Raw genomic sequence first — 12138 nt, forward strand, 5'->3', positions numbered from 1 at the left:
TGGGTAGCCTTAAAGATCCACTGAAGATCCTATTGACCTTTAAGAATTTCGTTTTTCTAGCACAGGGTTAAATTTCCCTGAAGAGTTGACATCATGAATAAGCCAAACTTCACAAATGTATCATTTTCCAAATAAGGATTGTTGTCTCAAAAGGCCTAGAATATGACTTAGAACTCACTCCCACTCACATTTCACAAAATTAGATATATAAGCAACAAAATTTCACATTTGAAGGAAATTTTCTTCTTTAAACTTATCCCATGATGAGGGGGTGGGGGGCTGGCGGGGGGAGAGTGACTGACCTGATAACTTTCCTATCTCGGGTGATTTTCCATTTATTTAAATACATAGGACTCTTTTCCTTTGCCACGCACATGTGCATAATAATTATAGTTTAGAATGGGTCAGAGAGGCCATCTGGTCCTAAATTCACTGATGAGAAAATTGAGGCCCAGGAGATTAAAATCCTCTCCTGAGAGGAAGAAAAAAGCCAGAATTAGACATGAAGTCTAATGCCTCCTAGATGATTCTTTCCTCTGCTCTAACAACATGTTATTCTTTTGCATTGTCATTTAACTTTTGGTTTATTACCTACCTCTCATCTTGCCAACGAGATTGTCCTTCGTTTAGTTCCAAAGCTACTCAATGAGCGTTATTCTGTTCTCAATGGCATCCTAGATCTTGGAAGTAGAAGGAAAGCGATACCTATCCTTCACCCAAGAATGTTTGCCTTTATAGTACCTGTGATGATGAATGTTGAAGAAAATCAGGACCCAGTACTGATTCATGCACTCCTTCACCAAATATGTATTGAGCACTGTACTGTGACAGATATTCTTTTTATATACAACAGTGAATAAAAATAATAAAAATTCTTGCCCTTGTAGATTAATATTCAATTGGAAGGCAAGGCAGGAGATTAACAAATAAATACATATGCCTGTTGGTGAAAAGTGCTATAAAGACAAACAACGGATGAGAGGGCCAAAATGATGAAGGCCCTGTTATAAATAGGCCAGAAAGTCCTTTCTGATAAGATGACCTTTGAGTCAAGATCTCAAGTAAGTTAGACAAATTCAGCTGTTTTGCTGGTTTCTGTTGGGCCCATCAGAAGGCTTACAGTTGGGAATGAAAAGGTGTGTCCATAAGAGGTATAGAAAATTAGGGTCTTTTGGTTTTATTCTAGGTTTAATCTTTTTAAATTATTAATTGAGATTAAATCCACCTCACATAGAATGAACTATTTGATGTATACAATTGGCTGGCATTTTATGTGTCCACACATTGTACAACCATCACCTCTATTTCTGAAAGACTGTCATCACCCCCAGAGAAAACTCCATTTGCATTAGCAGCCAGTCTCCACTCCCAGAAACTCCAAGCAACCTCCTCCATCTACTTTTTGTTCCTCTAGATTTATCTTCTGGATACTTCATGTAAAGGGAGTTATACTGTCAACTACAAATTGGCACTTGTCATCTAAACTCTACAAGGATTAAATCATGTGCTGCTGCAGCTGCTGACCTTCAATACCCCCTGAAAGCAGTTCAGGGTGGAGAGCAGAAATGAGGCACTCTGTGCTCAGTGTAGTGGGGCAGGGACTGGCAGAACATGTCTTCAGATAGTTAGATATTTTCTAGTGAACCAGTGAAGTTGCTCAGTCGTGTCCGACTCTTTGCAATCCCATGGACTGTAGCCTACCAGGCTCCTCCATCCATGGACTTTTCCAGGCAAGAGTACTGGAGTGGGTTGCCATTTCCTTCTCCAGGGGACTTTCCTAACCCAGGGATCAAACCCATCTCTCCTGCATTGCAGCAGATGCTTTACCATCTGAGCTACCAGGGAAGCTCAGGAGCTGATTTTATGAGCTTAATTCTTGTATCTCCTCACATCTAGAAAAGCACTAAAATCATTCATGGTGACGACTGCTTCTCATGACTAGCAGAAACCTTCTTAAAAAAAAAAATATATGAGCTTGACTGCATGTATTCCCCCTTCAACAAAATCGCATATATATTGACCTTTCCCCCTACCTCTTTGGAGCAGTTTCTCAGAGCTATCTGAGATGCTGTGTCCCGCTGCAGTCCTCAATTTGCCCCCAAATAAAACTGAAGTTGCAACTCTCACATCGTGCATTTTTTTAAGTTGACAGTACAATATGTGAAACATTTTGTCTTGGGCTTTTTTCTCTTTACATCATGTTTTCAAAGTTCATTGACTTTGTGGCACATGTCAGTACTTCCTTCCTGTTATAGCTGAATAATTTTCCATTGATTGTATAAGCCACAGTTTATAGACTCTCCACAGATCAGTACTGGGCTGTTTCTACCTTTTGGCTATTGTGACTAATGCTCCTGGGAAACATTTGTACAAGTATTTGAGCACCTATTTTCCAATTTAATAATGGATTGCCCCTCTTTAATCCATTTCTGAATCTATTCACAAACCATCTTTGAAACTGAAAAAATGTTTAAAATGATGCCACAGTGGTGATGGAACAAGTATACTTGAAGCCTCTAAATGAATGCCTGGCACATAAGAAGACTTCAATAAATGGCAGTTGTTACAATTAAAATGGATAACCAACAAGGACCTACCATACAGCACATGGGACTCTGATGTGGCAGCCTGGATGGGAGGGGAGTCTGGGGGATGATGGATACATGTATATGATATATGTATATGTATGGCTGAGTCCCTTCTCTGTTCACCTGAAACTATCACATCATTGTTAATTGGCTATGCTGTGCCGTGCTTAGTCACTCAGTAGTGTCTGACTCTTTGTGACCCAACAGACTGTAGCCCTCTAGGCTCCTCTGTCCTCTTGTCCTCCAGGCAAGAATACTGGAGTGGGTTGCCACGCCCTCTTCCAGGGGATCTTCCCAATGCAGTGATCAAACCCAGGTCTCTCGCATTGCAGGCAGATTCTGTATCATCTGAGACAACAGGGAAGCCCAGGAATACTGGAGTGGGTAGCCTATCCATTCTCCAGGGGTCTTTCCAGTCCAGGAATCAAATCGAGGTCTCCTGCATTGCAGGCAAATTCTTTACTAGACGAGCCACCTATACCCCAAAACAAAATAAAAGTTTAAAAGAATATATATATATATATTTGTGGAAGCTGTTATTTTCAATAATAATAATTAAAAGAACACAGTGTTAAATAGTACACAGTGAGTGCAAACCTCCCAGAGAATTCTCACAATTTGGAGGGTAGAAGTCACTAGGGGACCAGATCCCTGTGGAGAGTCAAGCTTTTTACAGCCTATCCCTACACTCTTCAGCCACCTCATCTACTTCTCAGTAGTTGGAGAAATGGGCTGGAATTTTTCTCAGCACTCAAGTCATTTATCTGCCATATTCTAAGATGTTCACTAGGCTCCAGATTTGCCAGTGGACTTCCTCTGGGTTTTGCCCTGTAGTTACACAAACCTTGTTGTGAAAAACAAATGGACAGAGATTCTTGTGTTTCTGACTGTGTACCTTGGCATGAACTGAATCTCTAATTTATTTATTTAACACGCAACTGCTGACATCATTGCCTGAAGCATATCAAGCCGGTCTGATTCCAACTTGTTTGCCACCCAAAGTCAACACCATCTACATGAATTGTGACAATAGAAATTCCATTTTTATCTAGGGCTAAATAACTGCTCAAATAATCATTCAATCTTTTGAAGGGCTAGGACTTTGGAGATGCCCTAGAATTTAGGTGATCTTGAGATATTCCTAGTGCTTCTGTGACTTGTTTTGACCACCAAGAATATAATCTTTTCTTTATTCTACTTCCTCATTATGTTAAGGTTATTTTATCTGGTGCTATGTACTTCACCAAAGGTTGCAAGACTGAGTCTATATTTTTGTTTATCTAGTCCAGTCAATTCCTTCAACATGGTTATGAGTTTTACAAGTCATTTAACATCAATTTTGCCTTCTTTTTTTAAAATTTCATCTAAAGTTTCTTTTATACATTGTTACTGTTTAGTTGCTAAATTGAGTTCAACTCTTCACAACCCCATGGATTGTAGCCAGCCAGGCTCCTCTGTCCATGCAATTTTCCGGGCAAGAATACTGGAGTAGGTTGTCATTTCCTTCTCCAGGGGATCTTCCTGACCCAGAGATCGAACCTGCATCCCTTGCACTGGCAGGTAGATTCTCTACCACTGAGCCACCAGGTAAACCCCAAAAGGGCGTTTTCCTTCCCCACTGGGGAATCAAACCTCAGCCTTGAGTGAGAGGCTGGGACACTCACCACCATACTAACAAGGACGGCCTTTCGTGCTCCACAATATTAATAATGTCAATGAACTATAATTGTGACAATTGGACCAACTCTGTAATTTGTAGTTCCTGGCCAAAGTCAAACTTAATATCATCACAGAAGTGGCAATTTTAAGAAAACCAGGTCCTTCTTGAGCAAATAAAAGAGTCCTCTTTACAATAACCAAGATGCCTGTTCCTACATTTGTACTTAGAGCTCGTCTACTTACAGAAATCACTACTGGCTCTGTTTTTAGTCACTCTGTAGCTGTCTACCTTTTCCATGTCCCATATTGCAGACAGAAGGAAGCTTTCAGAAAATTCTCTGCAAACATTAAAAGAAAAACAGCAACAAGATGCCTTCACTGTTTCAGGGCTGAGTGACCCAACAGACTTATCATCACAGCTGAGGCCAAACTCCAAACAAAACAAATATCATTGTAAGCAAAATTTCTCTGCAAGGAAAATATTTTGCAACTTTGAAACTTCATTGTCATTGACTCAGTAAACTATACAAGGCAGACAGACAAAGGTGCAAAATGAGATTCTGATGCTACAATCTCCATCTTCTTACTAGAATGTCTTTAGGAACAAGGATTTGTATCTCTGATGCCTGGTGATTACTACAGTGATGCTAAACGAATTTGGAAATGAATAGGTATTTAATTTATGTTAGTTGTTGGGCAAATAGGTTCAATAAATTCCTCTTCCTGTACGTATATGTGTATGTACATCTGATTCATTTTGCTGTATGCTTGAAACTAATACAATGTTGTAAATCAACTATATGCCAACAAAATTTTTTTCTTAAAAAAATAAATAAAATACAGTAATTTTCAGTAAGAAAAAAATCCTCTTCCTAGAGCTGGAAAACTCAAGGAACAGACAGTGGGTATTGCCAAGTCTGTTAGAAGTATATTAATCCTTTATTTGGACGTATTAAATAGATTGTTCTGGAAAAATAAAGCCAATCATTTTGTAAGAAAGAATCATTTTTATTTCAAATTTGCCCCACTATCTGTCTTTCTCCTCCACTGGACAATAAATTGTTTCATGGAAGAAACTCTATCTTACTCATGTATATAACTATACCAGCTAACATAGTGCCTATCATTAGTTCCATAATAATTTCTAGAATTTCTATTTCCTTAATAATTTCGGTTACTGTTAAACTGAATCCTTAAGAGGCTAATTATGGAATAAGTCAGTAAGATGGGATGGAGGCCCCACTTCTAAAAGCAATCACCACGAGACTGAGAATTCTGCACAGGGGCAACCATGGGCCATTGAATTTATTGTTGAGGAAACTCTCGTCCATCCAGTATTGATATAAGTGCAAGGGAGAGGGCCTAGGTTTTGGCTAGCAGTGGCCAGTGGATTTTGGCCACTCTAATTTAGAAATGCCGTCTTTCCCCAGTCCTGTCTCCGTGGTGCGCCAGCTTGGAGACATTATGCCCTGCATTGATTTCTCCATGGAATTGAGGTTCCTTGATGAAATTCCACTGCTTTCCCTTGAAATGTAAATACATTTCCTTAAGTGCAAGAGCATCTGTTAGGAATCTTTCATCATAAAGTTAGGATTTCTGAGACAGAGGATGTTGCCTACAGAAAGGTTTTCTATACAAACCCACCCCTTCCACCAGTCCCCCAGCTTAGGGTATTGGACCACTCTCAAGGCATCTAGGCCCTGTGGGAGTTTTGGGAGTGGTAAGGGCTTCAGAGAAAGAGGGACTCCAAGATGTGGGGGGAAATTCCTTTGGAAATGTGAATGAGGGAATTTTCCAAAAGTTGTGGAATAGTGGAAAGAATACCCAGGGGAAATAAAGGAAGAAAGCACAGTGGAAAGAAGGAAGAAAGAGGGGACAGGAAAGAGGGGAGGGTGTCCAGAGGTCTGGTGCTCATGGAAACCTCATGAGCAAGGCAAGGCAGGGGCGTTATGTTCACTTTACTAGTGAGGAGACTGAGCCTCAGAGAGGCTATTTGGTCTAACTCTCACAAGGAGTGGAGCTGAGGCTTGAACCCAAGTCTCCTGATTCCTGGTTCCATAGTCTTTCTGCTACAGAGACTACAGTATCTTTCTTCCTTCATCTTCCTTAGAGTTGTGCCTACTGAACATTTCTGTGAAAGATTGATTCACACCTGGATGAAAGGGCATGGGTCCAGGGACTTCTCCCCTGGAGTGTCTGGGATCAAAAAGTTCGGCAGCTCATCAGGAGGAGAGTGATGAAATCAGTTATCCCAGGGGTTCCCTGGGATAGAAGATGACTTGATATGGCATGATCCCAAGACATATTGTTAAGTGTAAAATAAACCTGACTTTTTTTTTTAATTGGAGTATAACTGGTTTACAATGTCATGTTGGTTTCTGCTATACAACGGAGCAAATCAGCCATATATATAAAATCCTTCCCTGTTAGGCCTCCCTCCCACCACACCCCCCACCCCCCACCCCCCCGCCCCATCCCACCCATCTAGGTCATCGCAGAGTACCAAACTGTCCCATGTATCAGCCTGTACAGTATCAAACCAAGGTTCCTCAGGGCCAGGGCTTCTCAGTCAAGAAAGAAAAAGTTCTATGCCCCCCACTCTGCCCCACTGGAATCCACAGTCACTTGCCTGCCCCACCCTCCAGCATAATTAAGGTGCAGGGCTATGAAAACCAACTCCAGAGTGCTCCTCGAGCAGCTCTCTGCAGAACTCTGGGCTGTGTCTCTAGAGCAAGAAATCCTCTAGCTAGCACACATGGGAGGAGCCCCAGAGGAGTCCGCTCCTCCAGGGAGCAATTTACTCCAGCTAGATGCCATAGAGTAATAACAAGAACAGAGGAACCGTCAGCAAGAAAAAACCTGGAGGCAGACAAGCAACTCAGAGCTGCATGTAAGACTGAGCAGAGAAAAGTAAGTGTCCAGCAGACTTCAGCAGAAACACTGGGGCAAGCCGGGGGGGTGGGGGTGGGGGGCTGGGGGTTTCCACAGAAGTCGGGGGTCACAGAAATCATGTCTCAGGTGGAAAAAGTGACATTGCAATGGGGACCTCGAGGCAGTGGCTCAAGCAACTAATTGGTTGCTTAGCAGAGCAATGGCAGAGCCTGAAATCCTCAGAACTGCAAGGCTGGTGTGAATGCGAAGATTCAAGGCTGAGAGGGGTCCAAAGAGAAGCCAGGTCAGTATATCCGTGGTGAACGAGGGCCTCCCTGGGGATGGCACTGCCAGGCGCCGGGTGGTGGGACTCGGCAATGACCACCATCATGCAGGTGATGAGCATCCTCAGGAACACCTGAGAGTTCCCATCAAGGGAATGAAATGTTTTGCTTTCCTCTCCTCCCTTCAACCCTGTGTAATTCAACTAATTTGGCATGAAGCTTAGTGCCACAAAGCCATCTCAAAGCTGATAAAAGATCCCTGAATTAGCCTGAGAATTTTATTACCCAAGGCTAAATTTGGGGGATACAAAACCAACATCAGAGGAGATGAAATTATTAGGAGCAGTGGGACTGTCCAGTGTTTATTGAAGGCAAGAACTTTGCAAAGGGGTCCATATGACAAATGTATATCTACCAACAGAAACTTATTAGACCAAATGAAATGTTCAATAAAGTGTATCTTATAAATTATATAATCCATTCCGACTTACCTGTTTCCTGTTTTTTTTTTTTAACTAAAATTCATGTTTGTTGTACTGTAGGCATGATCATAAGTACATTTTACTTAATCTAAATTCTATTCCTAAATCCTAAATATACCCCAGGACACATCTTAATAGTTTAGGGAGATTTACAGCTACTAAAGAATATTAATTAAAACTTTCTTTTGTTCTATTATGAATTCAGGTTTTCTAAAAAGTAAATTATATATAAGCTTTATTTCCCCTGATGTGTAATTTATAACTAAAGGATATACAATTCTTTGGGAAATACATTGCTGTCCAAGGTTATAGTACTACAACACACTATTATTATTATTATATATATTACAGCATATCATTACACAAGATTACCATTATAATCTAGCTTGAAGTCATATATTAATACACATCTTTGTCCTTTACACATATTTGATTAGACACAGGTCAGGTGTGGGGAAGACTCAGAAATGAAGTGAATTTCAGAGATGGTTGAAGCTGAAGACTTGAGCTATGAACTAGACGCATCCTAAAAACTGTTATTTTTATCCCATATATTTTAAAATGTTGCATTAATTTTTAAAAATTGCTAAAATCTCACATAAAAACTATAACTGGGGGCTTCTGGTGAGAAAGAGGCCTGGCCTCTCTTCGCCTGCCTTCGCTTATAACAACCATCTGTGGGAACTGAGCACTTGGCCCTACATGGCTCCCATAGGCCCCTGGGTTCACAGCTCCTGAATCTGCAGCCTCTGCGCTGAGGATGAAGCAATGTGAGGGAGCAAGGAGGGGTGAAACAGGGTAAGAGCTGTGATGGGAGGAAGGCGAGGATGATGGTCCCTGTTCTGTTGGCTATACACATACAGTGTAAGGCACTGTAAGGCAGTAAGGCACATGACTCTACAATTTGTTGTGACACCAGAATGCTCTGCTTAATGCTGAAGACTCTTTGCGACTCTGTCCTTGTACTTAGAGACGTGAAGAAGAGACAAAGGAAGAGAAAGCAGCCAGTGTTAGCCGCTCAGTCATGGGCATTAGTCACTCGGTTTGGTCTGACGCTTTGCGACCCAGTGAACTGTAGCCCGCCAGGCTCCTCTGTCCATGGGGTTCTCCAGGCAAGAATACTGGAGTGGGTGGCCATGTTCTCCTCCAGGGGATCTTCCCGACCCAGGGATAGAACCCGGGTCTCCTGCATTGCAAGCAAACTCTTTACCATCTGAGCCACCAGAGAAGCCTCTGAAGAAGAGGCCAAGGAGGAGGAAGCAGCCATTCCTCCTCACAGCATAACCAAGGAGAATGAACATCTGGGGAGGAAATGAAAGAAACTGAGTCAGGAATGACCCTGAGCATAATTTAAGCTTTTCTTTGTGATTCGGTCATCCCTGCTGCTGCTATTTAGTCACTAACTTGTGTCCGACTCTTTTGCAACCCTATGGACTACAGCCCACCAGACTCCTCTGTCCATGGGATTTCCCAGGCAAAAACACTGGAGTGGGTTGCTATTTCCTACTCCGGGGGATCTTCCTGATCCAGGGATCAAACCCACATCTCTTGCGTTAGCAGGTGGGTTCCTTATGGCTGAGCCACCAGGGAAGCCCTTGGTCATCTCCATACACATCAAATTTTTGTGTGTGCACTTCAAGGGCTCTTGAGAAATATTGGCAGATATTCCTTAAATTAATTTTCAATTCTTCTGCCCTTGTCACTTCAGTATGATATAATTCTTACAAGCTTTTATTTTTTATTGAGGTATAATAGATACAACATTATATACATTTCAGGTGTACAACATAATTATTTGATATTTTATATATTGTGAAATAATTACCACCATGTCTAGTTAACATCTGTGACCATATACAGTTACAGAAATTTTGTGGGTGTGATGAGAACTAAACATATTTTAAACAAGCAAAAAAAAAAAAGGAGTTTTTCAAATTCAAAAAACAATACATGCACCTCTCTATTCATAGCAGCACTATTTACAATAACCAAGACATGAAAGCAACCTAAATGTCCACTGATTGATGAATGGATAAAGAAGTTATGGTATCTATATACAATCAAATATTACTCACCTATTATAAAGAATGAAATAATGCCACTTTCAGCAACACCGATGGACCTAGAGATTATCATACTACTAAGTGAAGCAAGTCAGACAAAGACAAATATCATATATCACTTGTATGTGGAATCTAAAAAAGAACGATATGAATGAACTTACTTTGCAGAACAGAAGTAGACTCACAGACACAGTAAAATTACAGTTACCTAAGGGAAAAGGAGATCCAACCAGTCCATCCTAAAGGAGATCAGTCCTGGGTGTTCATTGGAAGGAATGATGCTAAAGCTGAAACTCCAGTACTTTGGCCACCTCATGCAAAGAGTTGACTGATTGGAAAAGACTCTGATGCTGGGAGGGATTGGGGGCAGGAGGAGAAGGGGACGACAGAGGATGAGATGGCTGGATGGCATCACTGGCTCAATGGACATGAGTCTGAGTGAACTCCAGGAGTTGGTGATGGACAGGGAGGCCTGGCATGCTGCAGTTCATGGGTCGCAAAGAGTCGGACACGACTGAGCAACTGAACTGAACTGAACTGAACTGAAGTGGAAAGGGGGGTATACATAAGGAATTATGAGATTAACAGATACACAATACTGTATATAAAATAGATTTTTTAAAAAGGACTTATATATATATATATATATATATATATACACACAATATAACTGAATCATTTTGCTGTTCACCTGAAACACTGTAAATCAACCATATTTCAATTGTTTAGAGAAGATATGAGAAAATAGAACAGCAAAAATAAAAATAAATGAGTCCCTCTGACCTGTGGCATCACTTGCCCCAGTCTTGATGGACTCAGACTGTGGTACTTTGGCCCAACTTTTACTGATTCTCTGTCTCCTCTCTCTACAGAGAACCATTATTACGTAATTTGCCATTTTTGTCATCCACTACCTTATTTGCAGGCTACTATCTAAGCAAGAGACTGAGAACTTCTGGAGAGCAATGACTAATAAGTTCATAACAAGAATTTTCTTTGATTTCTGCTCATGGTTTTCTTTGGCTTATTTTGGGGTTTGCATCTCATGAGCTTCCATAAGGTAAGGTAAGAGGAAGGTCACGGCACTTACGTGTCCACAGATTGAACTGTTGGGTCTTCATAAAAAACACTTAAAATATTTCGTTTGTTAAAAAAGTTTTATTTCTTCAAAACAAAAAGTTCATTTTTATCATTCAAAATGTGTATGGCTGTGCTTACCAAACAGCTTCAGTTCTTAACTGTTTATGATTTTAACTCCAAATACCTACTCATGAAGGATGTTTCCCTAACTTATGAGTGATACAACGTAACAAATAAACATTTATCAAAGGCTAGAAAATGTGTAATAAAAACAACTTTGGAAGGTCTAATTTTTTAATTTTCCATTCTTAGTTCTGCTCTGGTCTGACAGAAAAAAAAAAAAAAGTGAACTAGTTCTTCTAGAAATTGCCCTTAATGCAGCAATAATTCTTAGATCCTGAAATCTCAGGAGAGTTATGGCAGTGATGTCACTCTTCCTATAACGCATGAGTGTCAATAGCGCTTTGAAATGATCACTGGTGTTCCGTGATTATTATCTGTTTCTTCAGTGTGTTCGCTTTCCACCTGCTTAGCTGCACCTACGTGCACACACCAACATACATACACAGACACGCTTTCTACCAATTGTCACTTGTCCATGTCTAAACTTAAAATAACCAAAAAACTGTGTCTGAATCTGCAATGTTTAGGTTTAACTTCTTTTTCCCTCTTTCACCCTCTAATAAATATGGTCTGCCAGCCACACCTTCATCTGAACCCACTATCTATAAATAATAGCCCTTCCCAAACCATATTATACTGCTAGTGGTCTATTTAACTAGCCAACAAGGCATGACACTCCAGCCTCATTTCCAGCATGAAGAATAACTTTTGTTTTAAATCATGATTTTTCTCTGATGAAAATAGTGAATTTCACTTACAGTGATCAAAGCATAACACCTCAAGGCGACAACTGAACAACATCTCTTTTATTCTAGAAGTCAAGCTTTGGGGAAATCTAGCCATCTTGAACACAAATATGAGTGCAGAAGTAAGTTAGGCATGGGTGTGGAAAAAATACAGGTCATTAAATCATAAAGTATGCCTAACGTTGCATTTATTTAGCCAGCTGCTTGCTGAGTATGCACCAAGCGTGTTTATGCCCTGTGCT

This window comes from Budorcas taxicolor, chromosome 20 (genome assembly GCF_023091745.1).
Source record: "Budorcas taxicolor isolate Tak-1 chromosome 20, Takin1.1, whole genome shotgun sequence".
In the NCBI taxonomy this organism is placed as follows: Eukaryota; Metazoa; Chordata; class Mammalia; order Artiodactyla; family Bovidae; genus Budorcas; species Budorcas taxicolor.